The following is a 15,985-nucleotide window of genomic DNA, read 5'->3' as shown; positions in this document are numbered from 1 at the left end:
TATGGACTTTTCTCGGCCAAAAATTGATGACATTCAGTCAAGCATTCTTCATCCAGCTATTCAAGCTTAACACCTTTGAAATCAAGTCGGGCACTATTCAGATGGTGCAGAATTCTGTTTCTTTTGGAGGGGCTGCGACTGAAGACCCCAACATGCACATAAGGAATTTTGTCGAGATCTGCAGCACTTTTAAGTATAATGGCGTAACTGATGAGGCTATCAAGCTGAAGCTTTTCCCATTCTGACTGAGGGACAAAGCTAAGGACTGGTTACATTCTGAACCAGCTGGGTCCATCATTACTTGGCAAGATCTTGCGCAAAAGTTTCTGGTGAAGTTTTATCCGATAGCAAAGACTGCTGCTATGAGGAGTGCTCTTACTCAGTTTATGCAGCAACCTACAGAATCTATGTGCGAAGCTTGGGAACGCTACAAGGAAATGTTGAGAAAGTGTCCACATCATGGAATGCCTGATTGGATGGTGATCACTGGTTTCTATAATGGATTGGGGGCCCAATCTAGGCCCATGCTCGATGCAGCAGCTGGAGGCGCCTTATGGGCTAAAAGCTATACTGAGGCTTATAATCTTATCGAGACTATGGCTGCAAATTAGCATCAAAACCCAACTCAGAGGATGATGCCTGGGAAGGTAGCAGGTATTCTGGAAGTCGATGCAGCCACCGCTATTGCAGTGCAGCTCCAAGCGCTGTCAATGAAGGTTGATTCTCTGGCTACATATGGAGTTAATCAAATAGCTATGGTTTGTGAGCTTTGTGCAGGTTCTCATGCTACGGATCAGTGTTCTCTTATCAACAAATCTGTTCAGTATATGAATAATTATCAACGACAACAGCAGCCTGTGCCAGCTACTTATCATCCTAATAATAGAAATCATCCAAATTTCAGCTGGGGTAATAATCAGAATGCTATTCAGCCACCATATCAGCAAGGTGTGAGTAAACAGTTTAATCCACCTGGATTCCAGCAACCACATCAGTATGCTCAAAGGCAATCATATCCTCAATAGGGAAGTGCAGCTGCACCTACTAGTGCTGATTTTGAGGAACTTAAGCTGTTATGCAAAAGTCAGGCGGTTTCTATCAAGACCTTGGAAAACCAAATAGGTCAAATAGCCAATGCAGTGCCCAATCATCAACCTGGCACTCTTCCCAGTGACACTGAAGTACCAGGCAGGAAGGAAGCTAAAGAGCAAGTCAAGGCTATTACCTTACGGTCTGGGAAAGTGGCTGATGCTGAAAAGCTAAAAGAAGGAGAAGCTGAAATTAGAGATGAAGAAGCTAAGCAAAAGGAGAAAGCGGCGGAACCGAGGAAGACTACTGTTTAACACACTCTACCTGAGGGTAATATAGGGGAGAAAAAGCTCTATCCTCCACCACCTTTTCCTAAGTGATTGCAGTAACAAAAGCTGGATAGACAGTTTGGTAAGTTTCTGGAGGTGTTCAAGAAACTTCACATCAATATACCTTTCGCTGAGGCTCTGGAGCAAATGCCTAGTTATGCGAAGTTTATGAAGAATATTCTTTCAAGGAAGGTGAAACTGGATGACTTTGAGACCGTTGCTCTCACGGAAGAATGCAGCGCTGTTCTGCAGCAAAAGTTACCTCCAAAGCTAAAAGATCCAGGTAGCTTCACCATTCCTTGCAACATTGGCAAGTTGACTTTTGACAAGTGTCTTTGTGATTTGGGAGCAAGCATCAATCTGATGCCATTGTCGATCTTTAAAAAGTTGGAATTGCCTGATCCAAAACCCACATACATGTCTCTACAATTGGCTGATCGTTCTATTACTTACCCAAGGGGCATAGTGGAGGATGTGCGAGTCAAGGTGGATAAGCTCTTCTTTCCTGCAGATTTTATTATTCTGGATTTTGAGGAAGATAAGAAGATTCCCATAATCTTGGGAAGACCTTTCTTGGTTACTGGCCGTACCTTAATAGATGTGCAGAAAGGTGAACTTACGATGCGGGTACAAGATCAGGATATGACCTTCAACGTATTCAAGGCAATGAAATTCCCTACAGAAGATGAGGAGAGCTTAAAAGTGGATGTGATTGATTATGCGGTTACTTCGGAACTCGATCGCATGCTAATATCTGATGCATTGGAAAAAGCCTTAGTGGGGGATTTTAACAGTGATGATGAGGATGGCAATGAGCAATTACAATATCTGAACGCTTCTCCTTGGAAGCGAAAGCTGGACATGCCGTTTGAATCTCTTGGTGCTTCTGACCTCAAGAATGCTGAAGGAAAGCTCAAACCATCAATAGAGGAAGCACCTACCTTGGAGCTCAAGCCATTACCTGAACACTTGAGGTATGCTTTTTTAGGTGATACATCTACTTTACCTGTTATTATTGCATCTGACCTTTCAGGTAGTGAGGAAGACAAACTCTTAAGGATTTTGAGAGAATTCAAATCAGCTATTGGATGGACCATAGCAGACATCAAGGGGATCAACCCTTGATATTATATGCATAAAATTCTGCTAGAGGAAGGTAGTAAACCGACTGTTGAACAGCAGTACAGACTTAATCCTATCATGAAGGAGGTGGTGAAGAAAGAAATTCTGAAATGGCTAGATGCAGGCATCATTTATCCTATTTCTGACAGTTCGTGGGTGAGCCCCGTACAATGTGTACCTAAGAAAGGAGGTATCACTGTGGTAGCAAATGAGAAGAATGAGCTCATCCCCACTCGAACAGTTACAGGATGGAGAGTATGCATGGATTATCAAAAGTTGAACAAAGCCACGAGGAAGGATCACTTCTCTCTTCCATTCATTGATCAGATGCTTGACAGGTTGGCTGGTCATGAGTATTATTATCTTCTGGATGGCTATTCAGGGTATAATCAGATTTGTATTGCACCAGAGGATCAGGAAAAGACTACCTTCACTTGTCCATTTGGCACGTTTGCTTTTCGCAGAGTTTCGTTTGGGTTATGTGGCACCCCGGCCACTTTTCAGAGATGTATGATGGCTATATTCTCTTACATGATTGGAAATAATGTCGAGGTGTTCATGGACGACTTCTCCGTCTTTGGACATTCGTTTGATGAATGTTTGAATAATCTTCGCACCATACTCAAAAGGTGCGTGGAAACTAATTTGGTGCTCAATTGGGAGAAATGTCATTTTATGGTGCGTGAAGGCATTATTCTTGGGCATAAGGTCTCTAGCAAGGGTCTGGAGGTGGACAAGGCCAAGGTGGGAGTCATTGAAAATCTTCCACCACCTATTTCTGTGAAAGGAATCCGTAGTTTTCTTGGTCATGCGGGTTTTTATCGACGATTCATCAAGGACTTTTCGAAGATATGTAAGCCGTTATGCAATTTGCTTGAGAAAGATGTGCCTTTCAAATTTGATGATGAATGTTTGGCGGCATTCGAGACTCTCAAGAAGAGTTTGATCACTGCACCAGTTATTACAGCACCAGATTGGACAGAGCCGTTTGAGATGATGTATGATGCGAGTGATTATGCGGTAGGTGCAATTCTGGGATAGCGCAAGAATAATCTCTTTCATGTGGTCTACTATGCGAGTAAGACCTTAAATGGGGCCCAAATGAACTACACCACTACAGAGAAGGAGCTCTTGGCTATAGTCTTTGGTTTCGAGAAATTTCGATCTTATCTGCTTGGGACTAAAGTAACAGTATTCACTGATCATGCGGCCATTCGCTATTTGGTTTCCAAGAAGGATTCGAAGCCGAGACTCATTCGTTGGGTGCTCTTACTTCAGGAATTTGAGTTAGAAATCAAGGATCAAAAAGGTACTGAGAATCAAGTAGCTAACCATCTCTCTAGGTTGGAGAATCCCGAGTCTACTTCACAAGATAGGACATTAATCAATGAATCTTTTCTGAATGAGCATTTATTCGCAGTTCAGGAGGAAGAGCCATGGTTTGCAGATATTGTAAACTATCTTGTTAGTAATATAATACCTCATAATTTGACCTCCGCTCAAAAGAAGAAGTTTCTGAATGATGTGAAGTGGTATATGTGGGATGAACCATATTTGTTTAGACAGGGAGCTGACCAGATCATCAGGAGATGTATCCCGTTCTGTGAGACGGAGGGGATATTACGAGACTGCCACTCTACAGTTTATGGTGGACACTATGGTGGTGAGAAGACGGCAGCTCGTATTCTGCAAGCAGGTTTTTTCTGGCCTACTTTGTTTAAGGATGCTCATCAGTTTGTTTTAAGGTGTGATCGTTGCCAAAGAGTGGGAAATTTGACGAGAAAGGATGAGATGCCGTTAAATATGATGCTTGAAGTCGAGGTCTTTGATGTTTGGGGAATCGATTTCATGGGGCCTTTTGTCTCATCCTGTAATAATCAGTACATCTTGCTGGCAGTCGATTATGTCTTAAAATGGGTAGAAGTCAAAGCTTTACCGACAAATGATGCAAAGACAGTGCTGAATTTTCTTCGTAAGCAGATTTTCACAAGGTTTGGAACACCTCGTGTAATCATAAGTGATGAAGGGTCGCATTTCTGCAACCGTAAGTTCACTTCTATGATGCAGCGTTATAATGTGAATCATCGAGTTGCTACTGCCTATCATCCGTAAACAAATGGTCAAACGGAAGTGTCTAACAGAGAGATCAAGCGCATTCTAGAGAAGGTTGTTTGTCCGTCAAGGAAGGATTGGTCTTTAAAGCTCGATGAAGCTGTTTGGGCTTACAGAACAGCATACAAAACTCCACTTGGTATGTCCCCGTTTCAGTTGGTGTACGATAAGGGATGTCATTTACCTGCGGAGCTTGAGCATAAGGCCTACTGGGCGTTGAAAAAGTTGAACCTGGACTTAGATGCAGCTGGTAAGAAAAGAATGCTTCAGCTTAATGAACTTGATGAATTCCGACTTCAAGCGTACGAGAATAACAAAATGTATAAGGAAAAGGAGAAGAGGTGGCACGATAGGAAGCTACATCATAAGTTATTCGTGTTGGGGAAACAAGTTCTCTTATTCAACTCTCGTCTCCGACTTTTTCCTGGGAAGTTGAAATCGAGGTGGTCTGGACCTTTTATTGTCAAAACTGTGTTTCCACATGGAGCGGTGGAAATTTTTGAGAATGATCTGGACCAAGCATTCAAGGTTAATGGTCAGCGTTTGAAGCACTACTATGGGGACATGGCAAACCGAGAAGTGGTTAGTGCCATTTTATTGACTACTTGAGAAAGGTACGCAACGTCAAGCTAATGACGAAAAAGAAGCGCTGTGTGGGAGGCAACCCATGATTTGTTGTTACAGGAACCCTTAGAAGTTAATAACCTATCCAAAAACACAAAAAAATCAGAAAATCGGGACTGAAATTTTTTTTCCAGTGACCCCCTGAGCGCCCGCTCAGCTCTGCTGAGCGACCACTCAGGGGTCGGCTGCTAGAATTTTTTTACAGTTCATAAAAATACAAAAAAAAATTCAGAAAATTAAAAAAAAACCCAACACAGCCCATAAACCCATGAACTCTTTTCCTATTACTCCATGATTTTTATCCCTCAACCCCACTCCTAATCTAATTTAACCTAATCCATACCCTATATATACATACACCTATCCTACATATCTCCCACAAACTTTTTACACTTAAATTCTCTCCCAAACACAAAAACTCAGTTCTTAAACACTTTTATTCAAGATTCAACGGCACCCAAGAGAGCACGAACTATTGATAGTAGCAGCACAGTCCCTATTGCTGATTCATCGAGGGGTACTGCCGCAAGGCCTCGGTTGAATGACAGAGCTGCGGAGGAGGAGTACACTAGGCTTTTGGGGAAGCCGATTCTGAAGGAGAGAGGGTTTTTACCATCGGGGAGGGATGGTGAGTTGCTTCCCATGATTGCAGAGAAGGGGTGGATAGCTTTTTGTGAGTCGCCCGAAGCAGTGCCGATGAGCGTGGTTCGCGAGTTCTATGCGAACGCGAAGGCCGAAAATAATGGCTTTTCTGTGGTCCGAGGGCTGACGGTTGATTATCACCCAGCGGCGATTCGCCGTGTGATTGGGCAGCGAGAGAGGAAGCCCGAGGAGGAGAACTGGAATGAGAAGACTGTTGAGGATTTTGACTTGGATTTGATTTGTGCTACTCTCTGTAGGCCGGGCACAGTTTGGACCTTCAAGACCGGCACTAATGAGTATCGTCACTTCCCGGCGATCGCTATGAACAGGTATGCCCGTGCATGGAATGCATTTATTTGTGCTAATATTTTTCCTTCTTCGCATGCACACGAGGCCACAGTTGAGAGAGCACAGTTGTTGTGGGGAATTCTTAATGAGGAGTATTATGTGGACCTTGGTGAGTTTATCTACCAAGGAATTCTGAAGTTTTTGAGGGGAGCTAAGCATATGAACATCCCTTATGCATCCACGGTTACAAAGCTTTGCCGAGCAGTGGGAGTGAACTGGCCGGCTCATGAGCAGTTGCAGTGGCCGGCCGCTCCGATTGATTCTGGGACTCTGAATGGGATGCAAGAGTGGACCGGTGGTGAGCCCGAGGAGCATGGGCTGGGTTATCGTCTTCCAGGAGGGCGTCCAGCACGAGGTGCTACTATGGCTAGGCCTAGGTGTGATGAGGCTGGTTTTTCGAGAGCTCAGGAGGGTGCTGGGATGGCTGATACCCAGTATAGGAGGCTTTCACGGCGGATGGATGCCATGTACGAGACGCAGAGCAGGTTTGCTCAGGAGCTCACCCTTGCGTTAGGGACTGCTTTTCGGGGCCTTGGAGCTGATATCCAGTGGCCAGTTTTTAGTGAGGACTCTACATACCCGCCGCCTGATACTCCACCCACTAAGGGTGATGATGATGATGACTCCGAGTAGGTATACCCTGTGTTCCTTTCTACTACCTTCACTGGGGACAGTGAAGATTTTAAGTTTGGGGGTGGTAGTTAAGAAATATTTTGTGTGTGTCATATAGCTGCATATTCATGATAGTTTAGTTCATATAGTTGCATAATTTTTGCCATATAGTTTTTTTTTTATTTTATAGCTTTATTTGTTTATCATGTCATGTAGCTCATGCATATACCATGATCCCTTTTGTGATGATTTATCGACTGAATTGTGATATTGATGCGAGTGTAGTGATAGCATTAAAGTGATATTGAGTCGTGTAGGTTGATATGCATGCTAGAAGCACTTGTAGTTTCACTAAGTCTTAGAGAATGCTTAAGGGCTAGATTGTTGTTATGATCTGATTGTTTTCGAGGTTAATCTATTTATTATGCTTAGAATTCGATAATAGGTTCTTAGTGATAAAGGCATGAAAAAGAAAAAAAAATGGAGTAAAAATGGAATTTGTTGCTAGTTGTGGCTAGGCGTCAAATGGCTAGTAGCCGGCTCGCATGTTATGCGAGTAGTCTAGGGTTGAGCAAGATGGAGCGAAACGCACTTGCTCAGAAATTTAAAAAAAAAAAAAGAAGAAAAGAAAAAAAATTCTGGTGTTTATGCATAATTGATCACGAGTGGGCTCTTTGGTATTCGAGTTATTAAGTTCTTAGGGGACTTTGTCCTAGTGACCTAAGGCTTTTAGAGTCTGGGATCCGCTAACCTAACGCTCGTTACATGTATATCATTGTATAAGTCTTTTGTGGACCTCACTCATTGCACGGTCAAATAAGCATTGTTGTCGTAAATAAAAAGCATGATTCCGTAATAAGCTCCAAAAATTCTTGTAGTGTTATATGTCGCTTTGTGCCTAGAATTTTTATTCTTTGTATAATCATGTGATTGCCTTGATCATAATTGAGTCATAATAATTGGTCTAGTTCCGAAGCATATCTGTTAAGCATCTGCACACACCACGTTTCTGGCTGTATGTTCGTTTGCATGAGTTTATTGATCTTTAGTCGCCTAACTGCATTTGTTGAGATGTTGCAATTTGGTTGGTTTGTTCGTAGTAAGGGGGATCACTGTATTTTCATATAGATTGCATTCATGCATGTTTTATTTGTTTTTGAGTCTGTGACGCTTGAGGACAAGCATCGATTTAAGTTTGGGGGTGTGATAAGTGGCATTTTTATACCACTTAGAACATCTTAAAATGGCTTAAATTGGTGCCTTGAAATCAAGTATTTTGTGTATTTGATGCGTTTTTCTAGTGTTTATACATTTCAAAGTATTAGTTACATTTCGGAGGAATAATCATCAAGAATAAGCCTTGGCATGTGTTCACCATTTAGAGAGGAAAGGAAGGGGCAGATTACGGCGAAGAAACGGAGTAAACTCAGGATTTTTCCAGTAGGGTCCTGAGCGCCCGCTCAGCAATGCTGAGTGGCCGCGCAGGAAGCTGAGCGCCCGCTCAGCTATGCTGAGCGGCCGCGCAGGGTCGGGAAATTAAATAGTTATTTTTAGATTTCTACTTCTGTTTGGCTTCCACTTCTATGTAATCTGAGTTTTATGGGACTATTATATAAGTAGATTTGGAGACGTTTTCACGAGAGATGATGGTGGTATTAAGCAAGGAGCGAAGGAGATAAGGAAGAAGACCGTTTTAGCACACATCAACGAAGAGGAAGCATATTTTCTTGTGATTCTTGTTTCGTTGTAACATTGGATGCTAGTTTTCTTACTTTGAACCTATTTACTCTTGTGACGTACTCTGATTTAATATAATTAGTTTAAGTTATTATTTTCTTGTGTTTGTTTATCATGATTTCATATGAACCCATGATGACGATGAGTTCTATTATGGGCTAATCGTGATCATGGGGTCGCAACGGATTTACTCTGGAATTCTTTAGTTAATTGTTTAATACTTTAGTGTGTGATGATTGTATGATATCTAGTATTGGTTGTGCGTATTCGTCTTATGTGTGTCGCGAACATATAAGATAGGGTGTTAATCTCTTGTGAAGTGATGGTGGATCTTGAGATTTAGAACTTGCCATGCTAGCATAGGTTCATGTATAATGTGCATGATTAGTGGGTAACTCTAACAGTTTTATTCGCCCTGTGTAATCAAAAGGAATAACTTGTGCTTAAATCGTTGTGTTGTCAATTTCTGTAGACATATAGGAACTCAGCATAATTGATGACTATTCAACTTCTATCTTAATTGTGGATGTTTGGTAGAATGGTATTAGTACCATGAAAGTTGGCTTTTATCAGTTTCGTGTAATTCGATTAATATCATCATTGTCACATGCTAAAGGTAATAACAATAACTATTGAAGGAAGTAGTAATGACGTTGTGATCTCATGAGTATTTTAATATTGTTAATTTGAATTGTTAATTAAGTGATTAATTAAGTAATTAATTATAGTTAATATTTAGTCAACAATTCTAAGTGTTAGTGTCTTAACATTGGGAAGTAATCATACATTGGTGCGTGAGTTTAATTAAACAATAATTAGTCTGAGTCTCTGTGGGAACGAACTAGAAAGTATTCTATATTACTTGAGAACGCGTATACTTATGTGAATATTAGCGCGTGTTTTCGCCCTAACACTTGCGCACTAACCTCCTATCATGCCATCTCTTGACTTTCTCCTTGTACACTTTGTTATTCTCATAAGCCTGTAGTCGAAACTCCTCGAGTTTATTTAGTTAAAGCATTATTTTCTCTCCAGTAGCTTCCATGTCAAGGTTTAGCTTCTTCAAAGCCCAATATTCTTCATGCTCTAACTCCGCAGGCAAATGACACGCCTTCCCATACACCAACTGGGAAGGAGACATACCAAGAGGAGTCTTGAATGTTGTTCTATATGCCCAAATAACTTAATCTAGCTTCAAGGACCAATCTTTTCTTGATGGACTCACCACCATCTCCAAGATACGTTTAATCTTCCGATTAGACACTTCAGCTTGCCCATTAGTTTGAGGATGGTAGGCTGTGGCAATATGATAATTTACATGATACTTCTCATTCAATGCAGTGAACTTGCGATTGCAGAAATGCGATCCCTCATCATTGATTATGACTCTTGGTGTGCCGAAATGCGTGAATATTTGCTTATGAAGGAAGTTAATCACCACCTTAGCATCATTGGTTGGTAACGCTTTAACCTCGACCCATTTAGACACATAATCAACCGCCAACAGAATATACTAATTATTAAAGGACGAGACAAATGACCCCATGAAATCGATTACCCAAATATCAAAAATCTCAACTTCGAGCATCATATTAGGAGGCATCTCGTCTCTCTTGGATATATTACTAACTCGTTGGCAACAATCACATCTTGAAATGAAATGATGAGCATCCTTAAATAAAGAAGGCCAGAAGAATCCTGCTTAAATGATACGAGTAGTTATCTTCTCTCCACCATAATGTCCACCATACAGAGTAGAATGACAGTCTCATAAGATTCCCTCAGTCTCTCTATACGTAATACATTATCTGATAATCTGGTCAGCTCCCTGTCTAAATAAGAACGGCTCATCCCATCGATACAACTTTACCTCATGCAGAAACTTCTTCCTTTGAGCATAAGAGAGTTCTGGGGGAATGACATTACTCACCAGATAGTTCACAATATCTACAAACCATGGTTCTTCTTCTTGTACCCCAAATAGTTGCTCATTGGGAAAAGATTCATTGATCAATATCTTGTCCAATGAAGCCTTGCCTTGATCTTCCAAGTGTGATAGATGATCTGCTACTTGATTTTCTGTACCTTTTATGTCCTTGATTTCTAGCTCGAATTCCTTAAGTAAGAGAATCCATCGAATCAACCGAGGTTTTGAATCTTTCTTCGAAACCATATATCGAATAACAGCATGATCAGTGTAAACTATCACCTTTGTCCCAAGCAAATAAGATCAAAATTTCTCAAAAACATAGACAATTGCCAGCAACTCCTTCTCTGTAGTAGTGTAATTCGGCTGAGCACCATTAAGGGTCTTACTAGCATAGTAAACCACATGGAAAATGTTATGCTTCCTCTGGCCAAGAAATGCTCCAACTGCATAGTCACTAGCATCACACATCATCTCGAAGGGCTCATTCCAATCAGGTGCAGTAATCACAGGTGCTCTAGTCAAACTCTTTTTCAAGATTTCAAAAGCAGCTAGACATTCTTCATCAAATTTGAAGGGATCATCCTTTTCCAGAAAATTGCATAAAGGCTTAGAGATTTTGGAGAAATCTTTGATGAATCGCTGATAAAAACCCGCATGACCAAGAAAACCGCGGACTCCTTTAACTGAGATTAGCAGAGGAAGATTTTCAATGACCCCCATATTGGCTTAATCCACCTCGAGACCCTTGTTAGATATCTTGTGCCCAAGAATGAAACCCCGTTACACCATAAAGTGACATTTTTCCCAATTAAGCACCATATTGGTCTCAACACATCTTTTCAGCACCAACCCAAGATTATGCAAGCATTCATCATAAGAATTCCCGAACACGGAAAAGTCATCCATGAACACCTCCATATTAGTGCCAATCATATCTGAGAAAACGGCCATCATACATCTCTGAAAAGTAGGTGCACCACAAAGTCCGAAAGATACTCGACGGAAAGCGAAAGTGCCAAATGAACACGTGAACATGGTCTTCTCTTTATCTTCTGGAGCAATGCAAATCTGATTATATCCCGATTATCCATCCAGAAGATAATAGTACTCATGACCAGCCAACCTGTCAAGCATCGGATCAATAAATGGAAGCGAAAAGTGATCCTTCCTAGTGGCTTTATTCAGCTTTCGATAATCCATACAAACTCTCCATCCTGTGACTGTCCGAGTAGGGATGAGCTCATTCTTCTCATTAGCTACAACTGTAATGCCTCATTTCTTAGGCGCACACTGCATCGGGCTTACCCAAGAACAGTTAGAGATAGGATAGATGATTCCTGCATCTAGCCATTTAAGAATTTCTTTCTTCACAACCTCCTTCATGATAGGATTTAGCCTCTTTTGTTGCTCAACAGTTGGCTTGCTTCCTTACTTAAGTAGAATTTTATGCATGCAATAAGAAGGGCTGATTCCCTTGATATCTGCTATAGTCCATCCAATTACTGATTTAAACTCTCTCAGAATTCTCAAGAGTTTATCTTCATCACTTCCTGAAAGGTCAAATGCAATAATAATAGGCAAAGTAGATGCATCACCTAAAAATGCATACCTCAAGTGATCAGGCAGTGGTTTGAGCTCAAGTGTAGGAGCTTCTTCAACAGATGGCTTGAGACGCTTTGGAGAATTTTTTAGCTCTTCCAATCCAAGAGACTCGAATGGCAAGTCCAACTTCCTCTTCCATGGGAATGCATTCAAATACTGCATCTGCTCTTCCCCTTCTTCATCTTCACTATCAAAATCCCTCGTTAAGGCTCTTTATAAGGCGTCAGTCCTTAGCAAGTGATCAAGCTCCAAAGTCACTACGGAGTCAACCAACTCCATTTTAAAGCACTCATCTTCATCAGTGGGGAATTTCATTGCATTAAAGACATTGAACGTGACATCCTGGCCTTGAAATCTCATGGTTAGTTCATATTTTTGCGCATCGATTAGAGTTCGGACTGTAGCTGTCTTCCCAAGATAATGGGAATCTTCTTATCCTCCTCAAAGTCTAGAATGACGAAATCAGCAAGGAAGATGAGCTTATCCACCTTAACCAAAATACCCTCCACTACTCCTCGCGGATAAGTGATGGAATGAACAACCAACTGCAAAGACATGTTTACGGGTTTTGGATCAGGTACTCCAAGTTTCTTGAAAATGGACAAGGGCATCAGATTGATGCTAGCTCCCAAGTCACACAAACACTTATCGAACAACAGATTGCCAATGATGCAAGGTATCGTGAAGCTTCCTAGATCTTTAAGCTTATGAGGTAGTTTTTATTTATCCCCTGTATTACCCTGAGGAGAATTGTTTGCAACAACTTTCTTCTTCGGTTCCACCTCGGCATCCTTCTTCACAACTTTTTCAGCTACAATCTCATTTTCTGGAATTGGCAAGGGTGCAGACGCACCTGCATTCTAAACAGAATTTTCAGAATCTTCGTCTTGCTAAATTTAGGGGCTCGCAACCTTTCCAGACCTCAATGTGATTGCCTTCAACTGCTCCTTGACTTCCCTCTTGCCTGGATTAGCTTCTACATCACTAGGAAGAGTTCATGGTTGACGGTTCAACAAAGCATTGGCAATTTGCCCTATTTGATTCTCCAAAGTCTTGATTGAAACCGCTTGGCTTTTGCACATAGGCCTCAACTCCTCCAATTCAGATTTTTCATTAGTAGATTAACCGGCACTTCCATGCAGTTGTTGTTGAAATTGGAGTTATTGACTTGGTGCATACTATTATTGAAACCCAGGAGGGTTATATTTGTTTGCTCCAAACTGTTGATAAGGTTGTTGTACCGCATTCTAGTTGTTGTTCCAGCTGATGTTAGGATGATTATGGTTATTAGGATGATAAGTGGCAGGTTCTAGTTGCTGCGACCTCACTGCTGATAAGGTTGTTGTACCGCATTCTAGTTGTTGCTCCAGCTGATGTTAGGATGATTACGGCGACCTCTGAAAGTTGCTCACAAACTAAGCTGATTAACTGCATTCTAGTTGTTGCTCCAGCTGATGTTAGGATGATTACGGTGACCTCTGAAAGTTGCTCACAAACTAAGCTGATTCACTAGATATAGCACATTGCTCCGTCTCATGCGCATCTGCACAAAGCTCACCGACACTAGTTATCTGATTAACTCCATAATTAGCCAAATAATCTACTTTCATCGTTAACACCTTTAGTTGAGCAACTATAGTCGTAGTTGTATCCACCTCTAGAATTCCTGCTACCTTGCCCCGAGGTAGTCTTTGAGTTGGGTTATGATATTCGTTAGCAGTCATCAATTCAATTAGATCATAAGCTTCATTATAGCTCTTAGCCCATAAGACTTCACCTGATGCTGTATCGAGCATGGGTCTGGACTGTGCTCCCAAACCATTATAAAAGCAATTAATAATCATCCAATCAGGCATGGCATGATGAGGACACTTCCTAAGCATCTCCTTGTAGCGCTACCAAGCCTCACACAAAGATTCTCCTGATTGTTGCGCAAATTGAGTAAGAGCATTCCTGATTGCAACTGTCTTCGCCATATGGAAGAATTTAGTAAGAAACTACTGAGCAAGATCCTCCCAAGTAGTGATAGAACCTGCTGGTAGAGAATGCAACCAACACTTAGCTTTATCCCTTAGAGAGAATGGGAAAATCCTCAGCTTCATAGCATCTTTAAAAACATTGTTGAACTTAAAAGTGTCGCAGATCTCGATGAAATCTCTAATCTGCATGTTGGGATCTTCCGTTGGAGAACCCCCAAACTGGACTGAATTCTCCACCATTTGAATTGTGCTAAACTTGATTTCAAAGGTATTAGTCACAATGGCTAGTCTGACAATGCTACTAAATGTCATTGATCTTTGGTTGAGAATAATTCAACAAAGCTTTCAGATTTGCTGCTGGTTCTCCCATTATAATAAAAACTGTTGTGAATATGTTGTGTACTTGATGATTACCTAAACAAAACATCTAAGTAGATTTTACTTAGTGAAATAATGTAGCACTCGACGGATAAGAATTATAGTCCCGACGGATAACTCATTATAGTCCCGACGAATGATTAACTTATTATCCATCAAGTGAGTAGCTTATGTAATAATAAGTTTGTAGCACAGTGTTGTATGCACCTTTGTATAGAATCTGGAGCAGCATATAAGTCATGTTGACTTTAACTAGATATGCAGAATAGGTTGATTAACTGTACATAAGCAATGTCTTGTAATTCTGTATAAGTGAAATGAAGTCAAGTGCCAAAATAGCTACCAACAGATGCTTAACAAAGCTTCGATGGATGATCAAATGACTATCAACGGATGTTTAACATAGCAGTCGACGGATGATCAATTAAGTCATCGACGGATGATCTGAAAGTCGACAGATGATCATATCAAGATTCAAACATCAGTTGAACAGTGAAAGCTGACACAAAGCCGTTGAGTTGGATACAAGTACACTGTGGAAGCCCATTAACTGGGTAATAGAGGACGAAAAGCAGCAAAGATCAAGACTGTTAGATTTTATATTTGTTCAGTTCTTTTGACTTTGTAATCTTGGTAATATATAAACCAAGAGAGTAGCAAATAAAAAAAATAACTGAGATAGCTAAGAAACAACAACAGAGAAATCTTTGTAAGCACTATCTTTAGCATTTCCTGTGTTCTTAGCAGTTCTATTTTGTGTAAGCAGCTGTGAGCATTTCTGCACACAGAGTCCTCTCGATATATTAAATATATCTCTGGTGGAATTGTTTAAATCCACCAGAAAGTTTTTAAAGACTCTTGTTTTTAATTACTTATGTTTTGATTCATTCAAGTTTACATTCCGCATTGTGCTAATCAAAACAAATATATCCATAATCGAGTTGAACATTTTTATTTCAAGAAAAAGGTTCAAGAATTCCATTCAACCCCCCTTCTATAATTCTTGCTATATTGTTAAGGGACTAACAATTGGTATCAGAGCAAGCTCTTAATCTACAAAGAGTTTAAAGATCAAAACAATTCAACAAGATGAACAAGAAAGATGTTGGAGTCAAGATTCCTTTTCTTGATAAAGATAATTACCATCATTGGAAGGTAAAGATGCATCTTCATATGCTTTCTCAAGATGAGGCCTATGTGGACTGCATAGAAAGAGGCCCTCATGTTCCTATGAGAGCTGCAACAGGAAATGAACCATCTGTTCCAAAGCCAAGGCATGAATGGTCTGATCCTGATATTGAACAAGTCAGGAAAGATAAAAAGGCCATGAACATTCTGTTCAATGGTGTTGATGTAGACATGTTTGATAACATCATCAACTGCAAGACTGCCAAGGAAGTTTGGGACACAATACAGATAATCTTTGATGGTATTGAGCAAGTAAGAGAAAATAAAATGCAGCTCCTGATTCAGCAATATGAGCATTTTCACAATGAAGAAAGTGAGTCACTCACTGACATTTTTAGTAGATTCCAAAAGCT

At 40.7% G+C, this 15,985-nt stretch overlaps 2 non-coding genes across 2 annotated transcripts; one reads left to right on the top strand and one right to left on the bottom strand.

Moving 5' to 3' along the window:
- Window positions 1-359: 359 nt before the first annotated feature.
- Window positions 360-466, bottom strand: LOC141687740 (small nucleolar RNA R71). The gene has a single exon (XR_012561224.1). It is a non-coding gene; the product is annotated as a small nucleolar RNA R71 (small nucleolar RNA).
- A 13,475-nt stretch (window positions 467-13,941) lies between these two features.
- On the top strand, window positions 13,942-14,048 carry LOC141688361 (small nucleolar RNA R71). Its single transcript, XR_012561807.1, has one exon. It is a non-coding gene; the product is annotated as a small nucleolar RNA R71 (small nucleolar RNA).
- The last annotated feature ends 1,937 nt before the right edge of the window (window positions 14,049-15,985 follow it).

The sequence above is a fragment of the Apium graveolens genome, chromosome 9 (genome assembly GCF_009905375.1).
Source record: "Apium graveolens cultivar Ventura chromosome 9, ASM990537v1, whole genome shotgun sequence".
Taxonomy (NCBI): Eukaryota; Viridiplantae; Streptophyta; class Magnoliopsida; order Apiales; family Apiaceae; genus Apium; species Apium graveolens.
This window is presented reverse-complemented; position numbering and strand designations above follow the sequence as displayed.